General features: G+C 39.6%; 1 protein-coding gene across 7 annotated transcripts in view; it reads left to right on the forward strand.

The window, feature by feature from the left end:
* The window catches only part of RBMS1 (RNA binding motif single stranded interacting protein 1), a 220,007-nt gene that overhangs the window by 49,485 nt on the left and 151,335 nt on the right, over window positions 1-19,187 (forward strand). The window lies entirely within an intron of this gene.

Genomic DNA, 19,187 nt, shown 5'->3' on the forward strand with positions numbered 1-19,187 from the left:
TGAAACCTGTATAGTTTTTAAACCAGTGTCACCTCAATAATTTTAATAAAAAGTAAAAAAATCAGCCAATGAAAATTTAAAAAGAAACAATCTCTCTGGAAAAAAATGAACTTTGACACCTATATCCATACTAAAAAATTAATTTGAACTGGATTATAGACCCAAATGTAAACTCAGGATCATAAATCTTCCAGAAGACATAGATGTCTTTGTGACCTCAGAGTAGGCAAAGATTTCTAGGACACCACACAAAAAGCACAAATCATAAACTTAAAAATTGATTAATTGGACATCCTTAAAATTAAACATTTCTGCTCTCCAAAATATACCTGTAAGAAAATTAATATACAGGTATCAACTGACAAAAGACTTGAGTCAAAAATACTTAAAGAATTTCTGCAACTCTATAAGAAACAGACAAACACCCCAATTAAAGACTTGAACAGGTACTGTACAAAAGAAGATATATGAAGAGCCAATAAACTCAGAAAAGGTGCTTGACATCATTACCTATCAGGGAAATGCAAATTATAGCCACAATGAGATGCTAGAATAGCTAAAATTAAAAAAAATAAAAACACTGCCAATGCCAAATGTAGAAGCACCTGGAATTCTCAGTCATAAGGGGGCGTGTAAAATTGTCTTGCCACATTGGGGAACCTGTTGCACAGTCCTGTAAAGTCAATCATACATCTGTCATAGGACCAGCAGTTTACCTCTTAGGTATTTACCAATGAGAAATAAAGCTATAAGCCTATAAAAGACTTGCATAAGAATGTTTATAGCAGTGTTATTCATTAAGCCCCAAACTGGAAACAATCCAAGTGTTCATTAACAGGAAAATGGATACACAAATTCCATTATAATGGAATACTACTCAGCAATAAAATAAAAACAACACTACTGGTTTGAACAAAAACATTGGTGAATCTCCAAAACATGCTGAGTGAATTCTGGAAGCCTATCACACACAAAAAAACGGGGTGGGGGGCTTATTCTATTCATTTATTTTCATGAAATCCAAATACAGGTGAAACTGACTTGGTGGTGGACATCAGATAGTGATTGAAGAGGGAGTTTGACAGGAAAGGGGCATGATGGAATTCTCTTAGGGATGCAAATGACCTGCATCTTGTTTGAGTGGTGGTTACACAGGTGTATACAAGTGTCATGAACTAAATAATGTAAGATCTGTGTATTTTATCCTATATTAGTTATAGTTTTTTGTGTTTTTTTTTAAAATAACAAGAATCTGTTTTCCTGCACCAAGATGATTGCAGACTGATGAATAGTCCATGATGGGAGCCTAGAGGATGTGGGAAAATGTTATATGGGAAATTTCTTAGAAGAAGAAGAAATTGGCTGCCTCCAATGTGTACAAATATGCCTGAACTATGAGAACCTCTCAAAAGAATCTTATTAGAGAGGAAGACCTGGAGTCACCATAAGGAAATGGAAATGGAAGTGCAGTTTCTGTGCAAGCAGATCTAGGAACATCACTGAGGAGGCCATTTTAGAATGAACAGATTTGGGGGGCGAGGGGGAGGGGTGGGGGTAGTCTTTGCCAGTCTCAAAGATTCGGACTCTCACACTTCACCCAAGTGGAGAAGGTGGTACATGGAGATCCTTGTGGGGAAACTTCTGGTGTTCCTTGGTTTGGGAGTCCACTGGCCGGAAAGATTAGTTAGTGGGTGTGTGTTGAAGGGAGAGCTGAGGTGGAAGCATCCTGAAGTCAGGGATGCTGGTTTGCTTTTAGGTGTCAGAATTGTTCCTTGGACCAGGTTTCTTGAAGCCAGAGGTGTCGGATTCCACCTCAGGCAGGAGGGCTGATCCATCTGGTCAGCCTTCCTGATGGAGGAGCATTCTTTTATGTTCCCAGTTACCGGAAAGCATTGATCCTCCAAAGATGGCTTTCATCTGCATAAACAATGGATTTTACATAACTTGATTTCTCTACGGAGTACCTTATAACGGTCTCAAAGAGTATTCTTGACTTGCGAGTGCTTTCAATGCTGCTGAAAAGCAAAAAGGACTTGATGGGAAGCAACATCAAAGTAACTCTTAGCCCTTCCTGCAGCGGTGGGAGGAGCAGGGCCCTAAGGCATTTCTTATTGCCTGTTCAGGTCCTGACGGAAATCTCAGCTGATCACAGGCATCAAAGGGTAAGAACAGGGTGATTCTCCTGCATTTCTGAAGTCAGACTCTTGACAGTTGTTTCATAGAAATTTTCTTGTTACCCTTAATCCCTGAAATGGAGAAGTATCTAATGTGGCTATAATCAGAACTTGGTTTTAGAGAAACTAGAAAGTATCACTTGGGTCCCTTTAATAATCCATGCTTCTGACTTTTTCTGAATGACAGCAATGTGTATGCATGTGATGGGGGCTGTTCTTTTATACCTATAGTCCTCACAGTTGGAACATTTCCTATTATCTACACTAATAAAAGAGAAAGATGCAAATTGACCAAATCTTCACGATGCCCACCAGCCAATCAGGGGTGAGTATGCAAATTAACCCAACAAAGATGGCGGGTTAATTTGCATATACAGGCACCACCAAGCGGCCAGGGGCAGGACGCTTGCATCGTCGCCATGGCGATGACACAGGTGTTCCTCACTGCCCCAGCTGCTCCGCACCACCCCAGCCGCTCCGGGCCTCTGGGCAGCGTGGGAAGGCAGAAAGGCGGCTCTGGCCCAAGCGAAGGCTGTACTGGCAGCCAGGGGAAGGAAGGCCCATTCTTGCACCAGCCTTCGTGCATTGGGCCTCTCGTATGCTCTAAAGATGCAAAAATGTTGTGAGGCAATGTCCACCAAACTTTTGGGAGGTTGACCTAGAAGGAAGTGTCATATTTATGAACTGCTTTTATTCATATAGTTGTAGTAGACATTTCAGCATTCATTTGTCAGCCACAAAAATTGTTCATATTTCAACATCTGTGACTCCTGCACATACTGATGGAAAGATGAAGATTCTGTATAGTGAATACTGGATTAGAGTGTTGGCATTTTTTGACAGAACTGGCAATTTTTCAAGTTGAGTGAGGCTTGGACTTTGCTTTATGGATTATATATGACTTTATTATGGATTATATACCATGCTTGCTAATTGTGCTGGGAGAAACTGCAAGAGAAATGAGAGCAGTCTGTGCTTTGCACCCCTCCCTCCCCAGAGTACCTTTAGAAGGATCAGGTGGAAGCCACAAACTAGACAAGAACTAAGGAGGTGGCAGTGATGGAGCTAAATGAGGTGTCACTAAGGGTAACGATGAAAGTCTCAGATAATAGCTTTTCGGGTAGTAGTTGCCAATTTTCTATTTTATTTTTATGTAAGTTTTTTTCCCCTTTAGCGTCACTCTTTCAGGGTTCTATCTAAGTGGATTAGGAACTCTACAGTAGGCTTTACCTTGGAGGGTATCTACCCCTTTTAGCATTTTAGACTTCTAGCTATTGTTTTCTTTTCATGCCATTCATATTTATTTTGTCTATTAAAATATTTTCCCAGTATCTTTTCATTGTAGGGAAACAAAGCAGTCTCTCTCCTTCATAAGCAAAGAAGATTAATGTGCAAACTTAGCAGTTATCTACTTATGTTTTGCAGTGATTTCAAATTCTTATCGAATTGCTGAATTAAATATTCATGGTAAAAGAGAAAAGCCAACAAATAGAGTGGGGCAGGGGTACGATTCTAGGACGTATTCCAGAGATGGCCAGCCTGGCTGCTTGATTTCAGTGTTATCTGCCTATTTTTCTTCATCAACCTTCAAATGTCAATTTATAAGCCTTAGCTAAAGATTCTTTTGCTAAACACATTCTTTCTGAACAGAGTGAAAATGTATGCTACAGTTCCAGGGACTGTTACAAAGCTCTCTCTTCCTTTTCTTCTCCCTTGGTGGTGGCATTCAGAGTGAGACCAGTGTAGCAGGAAACCTCCAAGGTGAGCTCAGGGTGGGCCTTCTCCATGCCAGTAACACCCTCAGAGACATTTGTGCTCAGCCCTGTTTAATCTGGAGTGAAAATGGACAACAGACAATTCAAAGTCATTTCTTTATACTCAGAGTAAAAAACAGAAGTAGCAAGTTTGGTAATAAAGCATTGGATAGACATCATAACAAATCAACCCAAAACTTTATAGCTTAAAAGAGTAATAATGGATTCTTTCTCAGGATTCATGGTTCAGGAAAACTGGAGAGGGTTTGGCTATTCTGCATGTCATCAGCTGGGGTGGGGCACTGGGCTGTACTCAGCTGGGCTCATTCACTCAGCTGCACTCAACTGGCAGCTTAAATGGGCTGGAAGCTTGTAAAGGTTTCGCTTTTAATAGCCGGTGCCTCTTGCTTTTCACTTATCCTTTCTCTCTCCACCCAGGCAACCTGGCCGTTCTCACAAGGCTGTAGTCTTCCGATGTGGGACTTCTTACATGGTGGCTGGCTTCCAAGGGGAAGAGTAGAAGCTGCCAGGCACAGCATCACTTGCACCACGTTTTTATTGGTCAAAGCAAGTCACCATGCCAGCCCAGATTTAATGAAGTGAGATGGGCTCCATCTTTTGATGGGTGGGGTGGCATGTGAGTACAGAAAGGGAAGTAATTGATGGTGGCTATTGGAAAATATCTATCACAGTTACTTATAAATGTAACTTGAATCGGAAGGGACAATTTTAGAAAAATTGCCAATTTTCATTTGTACCAATGAGGTGGACTGCTACAACAAAGATTATAAAACTTTCTTGATGGATTGTTACATGGACATGACTTTATAAATCCAATAATGTTGACTGAAATTTCTTCCCCACTACACCTCCCTCTCAGTTTATCAATGCTTATCAAGTACTAACTTGACTATCTGATGGAACATTTATTTACACATTGTAACTAAATCCTTGGGATACTGCTATGAATGCATTCTTGATTATTAGGAAATTTAGTTGAGTTCTGAAAGTACTAGTAAGTCTAGATTTCCCATTATTGTACTTTAGTTGACCATGCAACGCTTCTTATTACTTCCTCCTACTTCCTGGAGGAGTGGTGAATGCCCATTTTCTCACAGCCAGAGAGGATACTGAAAATAAGTGATTTTTTTTTTTTAGAAGAAAAAATAAGGCTGGAATTCTAATGTAAAATTTCCCCTAATAGCCCTAGCTGGTTTGGCTCAGTGGATAGAGCGTCTGCATATAGTCTGAAGGGTTCCGGGTTCAATTCCAATCAAGGGCACAAGCCCAGGTTGCGGGCTTGATCACCAGTAGGGGGCGTGCAGGAGGCAGCCTATCAATGATTCTCTCTCATTATTGATGTTTCTATCTCTTTTTCCCTCTCCCTTCCTCTCTGAAATCAATAAAAATATATTTTTAAATTCCTCCTAATATAAAGACTAGTCTATGGCTTGGTGAATATAAAAATATGCTGTTCAATAATTGCATTCCAGTTATTAGATCATAAAATTTATTGCATGATTCGTGTATTAAATATTCTGAAGAAAGAGGCATGGAATAGGCACAAGAGGTCTGATGTTCTAGTCCCTTTTGCAAGTTACTTAACTCCCAGCCTTTCTTGTAATCCACAAAATGAGGAAAATAATAGAAAATAATTCTTATTCCACCTACCTCAGGGAATGTTTGTGACATTTAAGTGAATAAAAGTAATCAGGGCCATATATAAGTTATGATAACTGGGTGAAAAAAAAGAAATGTTGATGCCAAAACAAGTGAATAAGAACTCAATTAAATATGTATATATAAATATGTATTTCTCTCAAGAGGCTCGAGTCTCATTAGAGGGTATTTGCAGTAGGATATCTAATTAAGGCATAGAGATCATTTAAACTAATGCCAATCATTTCCAGAGAGAGTTAGCGAGACCTAACTTTCTTTTTAGTTCTTCCTGGTTCTGCAGGTTTTGTGGAGAGTTAGGTCAGGCTAAACTGCTTTGGCCAGTCTCCTTTAAATGCCTCGTTCCCTGGAAAAGCTGGGTAACATGGCAGAACAGTAACCACATGGCTCAGGATTGGTCTTGTCCCTTCTCCCTGCTTCTATCATTTCTGACCTTTCTAGACAGCACTTTTAGTTATTTGTGGTTAAAGATCCTTTTCATGATCAATTTAATAGGAATTTTAAAAGATCATTAGGTAATTATCAGGTAAAATAATGCTAGACTCCTGTTAACCATAAATATCAGGTAAAAGAATTCTAGACTCCTGTTAGCCATAAAATAATGGCCACACTTAACTGATGGTATTCAATAGTTTGCTTCTTCATTTGTCAGGAATTCAGCAAAATATAGGACTTTGCTGCCTAATATGGTAGTTGGCAGCTATGTGTGACTATTTAAATTTTAATTAAAATAAAAATTTGTTTCTTTTTTTTTAAGTATATTTTTATTGATTTCAGAGAGGAAGGGAGAGGGAGACAGAGATAGAAACATCAATGATGAGAGAGAATCATTGGTTGGCTGCCTCCTGTACACCCCACACTGGGGATTGAGCCCGCACCCGGGCATATGCCCTGACCAGGAATCCAACCGTGACCTCCTAGTTCATAGGTTGATGCTCAACCATTGAGCCACGCTGGCCAGAAAGAAGTTTCAGTTTCTTGGTCAACACTTGCCATATTTCAAGTGCATACTAGCCATATGTGGCTAGTGGATACCATATTGAACAGTATACATGTAGAACATTTTCGTCATTACAGAAAATTCTAATGGATAGCACTATTATAGGCTGTTTTCTAACTCATGGTGTTGTTTTTTTTCTTTTGTTGTCTTCCTCAAAGGCTCTTTCTTTCATGCTTGTTTGTTTTGGTTGAGCAATGGGAAAGGAAGAGATCAAACTCATGTCCAATGTGCAGTGTTTTTAAGAGTGTTGATGAAATAGTTGGTAACTGGATGGACTGGAACTACTGACTAGAGCAGTGGTCGGCAAACTGCGGCTCGCTAGCCACATGTGGCTCGTGAGCCGCGGTTTGCCGCTCTGTTGACTAATGAGTTTGCCGACCACTGGACTAGAGTAAGACTTTAGTAATGCCTTTGAACTTAATGTATACTAATTGCCCAAAAGAGTGCTTGTAGAGGTAGCTGCATCTGTTTTTTAAGTGGACTAGAATCAATGTGATAACTAAAATACTTCTCATGAGCCAGCGACTACACTTGTTCTATTGAGGGATGTTTTTTTATTACTTCTGAAAATTTCACTTTATTACAAACTGCTTTCCTACATGAAAATTAGTCCACTATGTTCATATCTAGGTCATTTGAAGTAATATGTGCCCTTTCCTCAATTTAAACAAAATTTTTGATTCAAGATATGTTCGGATCTTTATATATGCCAATTAAAATATTGACTTTAAACAAAGGGGTTATAAAAATGTGAGATTAAAATGAGTAGGAGCTGAGTTCTTATCACGTAACCCAAAGTAAACAAGGATTGCACAATTCCGTAGTTAAGAAGCACAGTCTAGTTGCACAGGCACGTTCCTGGATATTCCAAACTGCTTTAAATGATAGTGTTTCATGTTGAGAGATTGATATTTAAATATTCTAGGGAATTAAAATTCATTTACGACATACAGTTACTAAAAAGACTTATGATAGCTCTATGGAGATGTGATATAAAACAGAATAATCTTCAAAACCAAGCCATTTCTTCGAATCGGAACCAGGAACAATTGTGTAAGCAGTGTGGATTTACCAAATGTGTGTCTTCCATAATGGAAACCTGTATATCACCTTAACATTGACATAATTTATGCAAAGCCAGGAACAGAAATACACCTTAATGCCACTTAGGATTCGCTACATGAGCCCAATTTCAGTAATTTTCATTGTGAAACTAAAAATGAAGTTTTATTGCTGAAAACTTGAATTCTGTGAACAGACTTGTTTTAAGCATATTTTCCCGTCTTCATATCAAAAGCATTGAGAGTAGGTACTCACCCATGAGATCTGGCCAATCAGCCAGAAGCCATGAACTGCAGAAAGGAGCTCCCATAGCTCATCTCACTGGACTTCCACATGATGTGAATTGCTTGAGGGCTCCATAATAAGGGTGATGCCTCAGGCCTAATCTGATTTGTTCTAGGTAGTTGAACAGGATACTTAGCATATCTGTCCAGAATTCCAAGCCATTAAATGAACTGATTGTCCTCAGTGTTTCCCAGTCACTGTCATGACACGTCAACATGTCACAACGATTTCCCTGCAGGGTTGCAGCAAGCCTAGCTTTCCCCAAAGCTTTGGCTCCTTCTTGGACACATAGCCACCCAAGCTACCTGCATGGCCTGCATGCTCTCCCCACCCCAAGCATTTTGCATTCCTTATACCTGGATTGACTTAAGGACTTTTCTTGGTAAGTCTCCTTTTCCCTGTTCTCTCACTGGATGTTAGATCTCTATCATATTGTTACTGATCAGGTTCTGCTTTACCACTTGGTCATTCGTTCATGTCTCTTTCTTTTTTTAAAAAATATATTTTATTGATTTTTTACAGAGAGGAAGAGAGAGGGATAGAGAGTTAGAAACATCGATGAGAGAGAAACATTGATCAGCTGCCTCTCGCACATCCCCTACCGGGGATATGCCCGCAACCAAGGTACATGCCCTTGACCGGAATCGAACCCGGGACCCTTGAGTCTGCAGGCCGACGCTCTATCCACTGAGCCAAACCGGTTTCGGCGTTCATGTCTCTTTCTTATTGAAACTGTCAAATTCTTCTTTTTGCCTTCATAAGTTCTCATAATATAACCTAACAATATATTAAGTTCCTTGAATATAATAGATTCATATCCAATAAATAGTACTGAATACCTCAAGACACTGGTGAGAAAACCATGAACAAAACAGATATGACCCCCCCTTTTCACAAGGAGGTTTCATCAGAGGATGGACAGGAAATAATCATATAAATTACAACCTGATGAGTCCAGAAAAGCAGATGTAAGTATGCTAGGAGTGAACCAGGCAAAGGCAGAGGAAGAGGGTTCCATGCCGAGGGAACCACATATCTGAAAGATGTTGATGGATAGATGGCCTTGCGGACATGAAGAACTGAAACCCAGAATACCTGGAACTTAGAGTGTGAAGAAGAGATGGTGGAAGATGGTGCTGGGGGAGTAGATAGGCATCAACTCTTGCAGGGATTTGTGGCCCATGTGAAGGGTTTGGTTTTTAGCCGTAAGATCAAGAAACAGTCTATGCAAGGTATAAAATAGAAGATGCTTAATCTGCATCTTTACTTAATTAAATCCTAATAGCCTCCAGCTTCTGTAACTTACATTTACATTTATCCTCATTTGTACTGTGACTGTTGGGGGCAAAAGAGGAAGTGGCATGGCTTATACAGGTAATTGGAACCTCTTTGCCAAAAGGTAATGAGATGCCTCCTCAGAAAAGAAACTGATGAGAAAGTTGATCCAGTCTGGATCCCAGGCTTTCAATATTTGAATGCTATTCTATCTTGGACAGGGACCGCTCGGTTTATTCTGAAAAATGGACTTCTAGTAATCAGCATCCTCTCAAGTTAATCTTGGACTGTTGCCTAGGTGACCTAGGTCATTCCTGAATTCTGAAACCATTCTCATGACACACCCAACACTGGACCCCGCCCTAAACACTTAGCTGTCAAAGGGAAAAATCTCAACATTTTTCATTTGCTGGAACTGTGTGTCCATATATATATATATATATATATATATATATATATATAGAGAGAGAGAGAGAGAGAGAGAGAGAGAGAGAGAGAGGTAATATGCAAATTGTCCGGGACGCTGTAACGTCACACCGCTCAGGAGGAGGCTCCGCGCAGGTGGGCGGGAGGGGACTGCGTGCATGGTGAGGCCAGCCACAGATGGCGCAGGCCCAGAGAGAAGAGGGCTGCCAGCTGCGGTGCGCCGGCCGTCCCGCCTCTGTGCGTGAGCTGCACAGGAAACACCTTTTCTGACCGCGCATTGGCTAAGCTTCCGGTACGCCACTCGCATTGTACTTGGTAACTTGGGTATTAAAAATCCAAGAAGGTGATCTAGGTTTTTTCCACCTCACTCCTGGGGGAGAAAATGAAGGTTCACTGCTGGAGGGGCTAAGAAATGTCATATCATGCCTTAGCCAGTTTGGCTTAGTGGATAGAGACTCGACCTGCAGACCGCAGGGTCCGGGTTTGATTCTGGTCAAGGGCATGTACCTAGGTTGCAGGCTCCTCCCTGGCCGGGGCCCAGGTCAGACCTCATGCAGGAGGCAACCAATCGAAGTGTCCCTCTCACATTGATGTTTCTCTCTGTCTTTCCCTCTCTCTTCCACACTCTCTAAAAGTCAATGGAAAAATATTCTTAGGTGAGGATAAAAAAAAAAAAAAAAAGAAAAGAAAGAAAGAAATGCCATATCCTATGAAAGAGACATCTTGAAAATGCCTAAAGCAATTTGTCATTTTTTCGTGGTGAAGGGACTGGACTCCATGTTGATGAAAACACCTTGGCGGCTGCGGCGGTTGGCAGTGGCAGCAGCAGCGGGGTGATGGGGGTGGCACCTTCCCCTGATCAGCCAGGTCGCCTCCCACAGAGGACATTAGTAGGACATCCCCTGAGAGCTCTGGACTGTGAGAGGGGGCAGGATGGGCTGAGGGACCCCCCTCCAGTGCACGAATTTTCATGCACTGGGCCTCTAGTATCAATCATAAGCAGTCTTACTAGTAAGCCTGGAGGAGGGAAAGTGGGGTGGGGTGGGAGGACCAAAATGCAAAGGACCTGGTGCTAGATGTCTAATCATTATTATGTTTAGCTGAAACTCAGAGAGTTGTAAAATTTGTGAATGCAATTATGCAATTAGAACAAGAAAGGCAAGAATTTTTTAAGGATCTTTTCACATTTAAAAATCCAGTTTATAATATTGATTGAAGATGCCAGTGCTTTTCTTATGCATCAACACAAAACTAAGGTGTTACATACATAAAGGGGCACAGGTCCAGAAAGGTTATTATTTCTTTTTGAATCCTTAGGACTGATAGAAATGTATAAGTTGTTTAATCATTTCTTACTGAAAATCAACACTGGAAAGAATATATTTTCTTTAAATATGTTGTTTTATTGTTGATTTCAGAGAGAGGAAGGGAGTGGGAGAGAGAGAGAGAGAAACATCACTGATGAAAAAGAATCATCAATTGTCTGCCTTCTGCATGCTCCCTACCAGGGATTGAGCCCCCAGCCTGGGCATGTGCCCTGATTAGAAATTGAACCACAACCTCCTGGTTCATGGTTTGAAGCTCAACCACTGAGCCACCAACCAGCCTGGAAAGAATAGTTTTAGTCAGTGCTTGATTATTTGGTAATCACTGCAATACTAGATACAGAATTTAAAAATAAAGATACAGCATTTTCTTATGGGAGCTTGGCTGCAGCTGGAATGTCTCTGATGGTCAGTCACGTGATTTGCAGTTGCCAGGCCCCTGGCTGGAGTGCCTCTGTTCCCTCTACTGGGCTTCTCATTCTGCAGGACCTCTCTCTCCATGTGGGTTTTCTTCCTGAATAAGCACACCAACTCAGAATTCTTTACATGGTAGTTGGCTGAAGGCCTCTTAAGACCTAGACTAGCAAATCACTCAGCAGCACATTTGCATTCTTCTGGGCCATTGCATTCAGAGGTAGGAAAAATAGGTTTCAGCTTTCGTATGAGGAGGGCAAAGTCACATTGGGGAAGCATATGCAGAGGGACTGTGGCAGCACCTATGGAACATTCTACCACAATTATTATTAAGTAAAGCTTGATGATTACGGATTCCGTTCTTGATCAATAAACAATTAGAGCCAAACTCTTGACCTGCACTGCTACCAGAGATTAACATTTTAAGTATCAATGTGCTGTGCATGATAACCATCAAATATATTCAAGAGTAGTTACTCTAGTTGAAGGGAAAACTATTTCCCTAAAAAATGGAATTCCTGATTCAGTCTTATTGTTTAATAAAAAAAAGAAATGGACTACAAACATACTTCTTATTGTTTCAGAAGTTAAAATTTGAACTCCCTCTAGTGGCAAAAGATTTTTTTTTTCTTTTCTTTTTTTCAGAGATTGCTTGAAATAATAACATGGCTGACATATATAACAACACGGTTTCAAAAATGACTTGCTCTTACTGAGATCTGTGCTTTCTCCTGTGTGAGTTATGGTAGGATTATCTCATCCCTTATGAGAACTATTTGCCTTCTTAAGGAACACTGATCATATTACATGAAGAAAAATGGAAAGACTTCCTGTTAATTTTTAAAGTCTAAGAACTGCTAACTGCTCCCATCAGTCAAGCTCTTAAGTAAAAAGTATTATATTTTGACAAGGAAAATATCCTGATCTCTGATCAAAAAGTAAATTAATTTTTAAGTTTTGTCTAAAGACAGAAATATTTAGAAAGAGAGCAATAGGTAGCTATAGAAATGTGAAGCTTAGAAAGTACTGACAGCCAAAAAAAAGAAAGAAAAAAAAAGGTGCCAAAGCATTATGCTTTCCTCCTTAAAAAAAAGTTCACATTTGGCTTCCCATGGCCAGTGGGGAAACAATATTCATCGTCACTATCATCCTCACTCTGGACAAAAGGAAGTACAATGGTCAAAGGCTGGGAATAGAAAAACAGCTACTATGGACTTTGTAAATGGAGTTTTCCTATCCCCACCTTACCACCAAAGACAGTTAATAATGCTTATTAACTTACTCTGTTATCTGTCCCTTTACAGACAGACATATTCCGATTCTTTAAAAAAGGAAAGACATCAGAAATGACATTCTTACAAAATGCTATTTTCTCAACTATTTGCTGAAGCTGATCCAAGTTCCTTGTACTGCGTTGTCTTGTCTGGCACGCTGGGCCTCTCCCCTCTCTTCTTTCAGAGATAGAATGGCCAAGGATGGTGGTAAGAATCCATAGATTTTTTTTTTTCCTTTTAAAGCTCCAGAAAGCAGAACCTAGGATTATCAGCATAATTCCTACAGATTTTGTTTTGTTTAGGAATAAACTATGAACTAGTAAGATTTCACGAAAACAACGAAGCCATCCAATGAAAAGTTAGGCTTTGTTTCTTTCCAATACCTCTTTTTAGTCCGACATGTATAACCAAGTATGTGTCTCCTGTGGTCTCGATTACATCCGGTGTTTTTAGCTGGCAGCATTTCCTCTGGTGAGGCCCTGCTTTATTTGCCAGGCTCTATTTCTGCGAATATAAAGAGAGAAAAACAAGTTGTATTAGACAATGGAATTTAAGAAAAAAATAGTTAGTATAACACTGATTTTTTTGAAACCAAGAAATGAGGCACTAAATTTGTTATAAACAAACTGGGGATCTGGTTATTAAAATATAGAGGCTACAAAAGTACATGGAAAGTCTTACAGCCATCTTTTAACCACGCTGCATGTTTTCTTTTGAATATTTCTAAAAACCTGTTTTAGCTAACTGAGACCAAAGATTCCTCTCCTGTTTAGTTGCACAAACTTGAATAATGAAAGTGAATTTGCAACTCTTAAATGGTGTTTTCTTTCATTTTTCAATCCAGTTCTCATAGAAATGTTTTTGGAACAGTGGTCTGTGCTAACAGCTGTATTCAATCTTGACTAAAAGTCACTTCCTGAAGAGAATGAAATTCAACTTAGCGTGCACACTTGCCTGGGACGTAACTCTGTAGGGCGAGTGTACTATGTGATTATGAAACTGGATACAGGCACCCTGCAGAGGTGATTTCTTGTAAATAGCACCCAATAGAAACAACTAATCAGTGTCAGTATTTTCAACTGATGATTTAATAATCTAAAAACATGGCTTATTCATACACAACTGTCTTAATTTTTAAGAATTTTACTCTGTTATTTTGAGAATGTGATTTCCTTTGGAGTTAGATTTATATGGAAGATTTATATGTAATCTATAGTACATATATCTATATCTATGTATATATACTCAAATATAGTTAAATGGATAGATAGAGATATACATAAATATATATCAACATGTCCAATTCAAAATTTTTAAATTGTTATCCCTGAACTTTAGGCAAAATTTATTTTTGATTCAGTTTTATTAATTCATTAACTTATTCACTCATTTATTGTAGTGAGCCTAATACATATATTTATTATATTTACATATATATATGAGGCTAATATGCAAAGAGTCCGCTTGGGAGTTCGACCGGGAGATGGGGAGTTCAATCACTTGCTATGATATGTGTTGATGACCAGGGGGCGGTGCGGAACATGGTGGAGAACCAGATTGGCCCTGATCACTGGTCAGGCCTAGGGACCTTATCGCACCAGGCCTCTAGTTTAAATATAATTTTTGTTCCTGGCTTCATAAGATAGTTGAATATATATATACTAGAGGCCCAGTGCAAGAATTTGTGTAAGGGTGGGGTCTTGCTGGCCCACCCCATTGGGGCCCATTGGGCCACAGGAGATTTGCCGGTGGGCCCCGCCCCCAATCAGGGTGGGGGGGTTGGGTGGGGGGTGGCTGGAGGGGGGCAATCGGGGCCTGGATCAGGCTGGTTGGCTGCCACAGTGCGTGTCATAGCCACTGATTGTTCCAGTCCTTCTGGTCGTTCCACCATTCCCGTCGCTGGGCTTTTATTATATAGGAGATATATATATATATATATATATATATATATATATATATATATATATATATATATATATAAAAGCCTAATATGCAAATTGTCCCCTCAACCAGGAGTTCAACCGGGAGTTCGACAGGCGGTGGGGCCGGCCAGCCAACAGCGGGAAGGGAAGTCCCGGCCGGCAGCCACTGGGGATCCTACCTGTGCACGAATTTTGTGCACTGGGCCTCTAGTGTGTGTGTGTGTGTGTGTGTGTGTATACTGTATTTTCCAGCATATAAGACGACTGGGCATATAGAAGATTTTCCTGGGTTAAAAAGTCATCTTATATGCCGGAAAATACGGTATATATATATATACACATACATATAAATATCTGTTTTCAAAGTATCTTTGAGGTAGGTATTACTGACTTTTACTCTTTTAAAAATTGTACTTCTTTATTTTAAAGAAAGAAAATGCTATATCAATATAACTTGGATATTGTTAAACCTTAATGGAATCATGCTTGAGATGGTTCAGTTTTTTAATGAATCCTTTGTTTTTTTAATGGATCACTCTTTTACTAGGTGTACCGGTTAATAATGCGGATTTTGCAATCAAAGAAAACACGCTAATTTCAAGAGAAACATCAAAAATGCTTTATTCAAAGTAATGTCCATTGCTAGCTACACGTTTCCCCATCTTTCAGGCAATTTGTGGATAGCGTCCCAATAGAACTTTTCTTGTTTTGAGGCAAACCATTCAATTTTCCACTTCTTTGTATGTTTTGAAGTGCTGCTCAGAAAGTGCATGTGCCATTGATCGGAACAAGTGGTAATCTGAAGGAGCAAGGTCTGGTGAATACAGCGGGTGGGTTAATACTTCCCAGGCAAGATCTTTTAACGTATCTTTAACTGGTTTTGAAGTGTGTGATGATGCGTTATCATGAAGCAAAATTACTTTGCCGTGTCTTCTGGCCCATTTCACGATCAAAGCGTGGTTCAAATTGATTATTTGTTGTCAGTAGCGATCAGTATTAACGGTTTCACCTGGTTTTAGAAGCTCATAATACACCACACCTTCCTGATCCCACCAAAAGCAGAGCATTGTCTTCTTTCTGAAGTGATTTGGCCTGGCAGTCGATGTTGATGGTTGACCTGGATCAACCCATGATTTCGTGCATTTGGGATTCTCAAAATAAATCCACTTTTCATCACCAGTCACAATTCGATGCAAAAAAGACTTTCTTTTGTGCCGTTGAAGCAACATTTTACTGATAATTTTCGGTTTTCCATTTGTTTTTTATTCAGCTGAGGTGGCACCCATTTTCCTTCCTTTACAATCTTTCCCATTGCTTGTAAATGATTGGAAATTGTTTGCTGAGCAACGTTTAATCTTTCTGCAAGTTGTTTTTGAGTTTGACATGCATCTTCATCCGATAATGCTTGTAATGGTTAGTCTTCAAACTTTTTCGGTTGACCTGGACGTTCTTTGTCTTTCACATCGAAATTGTCCCTTTTAAAGCGTTTAAACCAGTGTTCACAAGTATCTTGAGATGGAGCATGTTCACCATAAGCTTCCCAAAGTATACGATAACTTTTTCTTCAAAATAAAGTAATGGAGTAAAACTTCCCGCAAATGCTCCTTTTTTGGCATGAACTTTGACATTTTTAAGCGTTAAAAATATCTATGACGTTAACACCTTCAGCAAATTTGACATATGAAGTTTTGAAGCTTGCTGTCAATACAATAAAACAGCATACATATCAAATCGCATATATATCAACATATGTGTAACTCCATCTATTGAAAAAAATCTGCATTCTTAACTGGTACACCTAATATTGTCTAAACAATGAATGCAGAATTTTCAATCAAGGGTATAAAATTGAAATTGGAAAGTCTAACACATTAACCAGAATTAATAAACATACATAGAAATCCCAACCTTCTCAATCTGTAGGAACCAAAACCATTTTCAGCATTACTTTGGTAACAGAAAGGGAGGTAGACTGACTTTCATTCCTTAAACAAATCTCTAAGTTGCCTTGCAGACCCTTGTTCATAATGTCTTCGTGCATTGTTTTCCTCGACATGCTCTCCTTCCTCTAGTGAGATACTAATTAAAGAGAAGCCACTGTGACCCTGGGTTGTTTAGAGGTCACCAAGAATGAGGCAGTGGCACCAATCTGGATAGGAAGGGCTCATTCCTAAATATTACACAACCCTTGAGACCACCTTACCAAATATCTGTTGGTTTCTAATAGCAGAAAAGTGCCTCCTTTCATTTAAAACATGCACACTTAAAACCAAAACAGAATCCCTAAGAATTAAACAGTGCATCTTATATACACTTTTTAGGAGAATTTGCAACAAATAACATTATCTCTTATATATCAAACGATAGTCTATTTTAGAGACATTGACATATATCAACATTAAAGATATTTTAAGTTTGATGAAGGAGAGTCTAATTTGTATGTTGGGTTTTTTTTGTTTGTTTGTTTGTTTGTTTTGGGGGGGGCATATCTTGTCATTCTTTTTAAAGAATTTGAGACAGGTCAGATTGTACATGAGAAACTTGTGGGTTTTTTTGGATATTAGGCAACACTTTAATTGGGATGATAAGAAAGATGAATGTAGTACCTGCTGATCATTTCATGCAATTAGGGTGATTTTGTTAATAATAAATGATTCGAAAGACATAATTTAGTAACTGGTCTTAAATAAGCAGGTGGTACTATCTGACATAAAATTATTTTCCTCTTGCAAAGACTTGATGTTGCCAAGTGCTAACTTCCAAGAGTAGTTTCTGATACAACTGTGTTAGTATTTGTTTAGCAAGATGCTTTTGATTGCAAGTAATATTGACACACTACTCTTTGTGTTAAGTCATGAGGGTGGAATTGTTCAAAGAATATATAAGGGCATCAGAAACTCAGCTATGAGACCAGACCTCAGGGAACCCAGGAAAGCTGCCTTTCCAGGCCTCAGGATTGGCAGGAACCATAGTGGCCGTGGGCCTCATGGAGACCAACTGGATGATTGTTCTCAGTTCAACTCGCAAATTCAAGATCTGTAATTTTGAATTTTGCCTCTTGAACTTCCTCCATTTCTATCACCCAGTTGCTCTTTGTTGAGCAGATTTCTGAGTCTGGCTACTTTGCTTTTTGCTATCTGCTGGTATCTCTATTCCTCCACTCCTGTGAGTCTCATAGTTGTTAAAAATCCCTGCCCTGTGAGTCACTATTACAAGTGATGATTCCTCTCTCATTGTTTCTGTTTCCTCCCAACTCCAGCTTAGTCACAGCCCCTCAGAGACCTCATGGCCTCCCTATCTATGCACAGCACTCAACAGTTTGACTATAGTATGCTCCTTGTAAATATTGGTTGAATTAATAGATGAGGAACATTGTTAGGGAATTTTAAAAGTAAGTTATCTTCTCTTTGAATCAAACTTTAAAAGAGCTAATAAGATATACAATAACTAAAAGACAGCTGTAACAGAAAATATATTTGAAAATTTTAAGGGACCTGATTACCTCTTTTTGGGTTAGAAAGAATTCACTGTAGTAACAGTAAGAAATTATTTGCTTACATAGGCACTGAAGTATATATATTTAAAATTGAGAGTCTGGACTATCCCATTAAAAGATAGAACTGCCTTTAAATCCTCCCACTTCATGCTGCCCCATGTAAGCAGCTATAGGTATTATTAGGGATGAAGATAATTTAACTTGAGCTGCCAAGAAGTGAAGTAGTTATTCTGTTAACCATATTGTACCCAGGAACCAAGATTAAGATCTTTAATATGGGTCTGAAGACTACTCTTTTTTTTTTTTTGGCTGTCATATCTTAATTACATGTCTGTGAATAGATTATCAATTTCTGATTATCTTTTTTAATTTTTTTTTTTATTTCAGAGAGGAAGGGAGAGGTAGAGAGAGATAGAAATGTCAATGATGAGAGAGAATCATTGATTAGCTGCTTCATGCACGCCCCCCAATGGGGATTGAGCCCACAACCCTACATATGCCCTGACTGGGAATTGAACCATGACCTCCTGGTTCATAGGTTGATGCTCAACCACTGAGCCATGCTGGCTGGGCCAATTTCTGATTATCTTAAGACAACTATTCCTTCTATGTTCATTTTTTAAATTCCCTACTGCTCATCTTTAGCTTTTGGATTTTTGGTTGTTCAGGGTATAAAATAAACACCAGGAAAGATTTCTCAATTCTTCATTCCTTTCTTAGCTTTTTGGTGTGTGTGTTTGTTTGTTTTTAACACAAAAGAGATGTTTTGAAGTTCATTCTGTAAAATCTTTCCTAGATTCTGCCATGTCTATAATAGTTAATGAATATACTAGAGGCCCAGTGCACGAATTTGTGCATGGGTGGGGTCCGGCTGGCCCGGCCCGATAGGGGCCCAATCAGGGCCAGGCCAGCTGAGGGGAGGGGCTGTGGGCGATTGGCTTGTGGGCCCTGCCCCTGATTGGGGTTGGGGGGCCAATTAGGGGTGGGGCTGGTCATGGGGAGGGGCCATGGGTGGTTGGCCAGCCAGCCCTGCCCCTGATCAGGGTGGGGAGGCCAATCTGGGGTGGAGCCAGCCAGGGGGAGGGGCTGCAGGCCTATCAGGG

This window comes from Cnephaeus nilssonii (genome assembly GCF_951640355.1).
Source record: "Cnephaeus nilssonii genome assembly, chromosome: 10".
NCBI classification, from domain to species: domain Eukaryota; kingdom Metazoa; phylum Chordata; class Mammalia; order Chiroptera; family Vespertilionidae; genus Cnephaeus; species Cnephaeus nilssonii.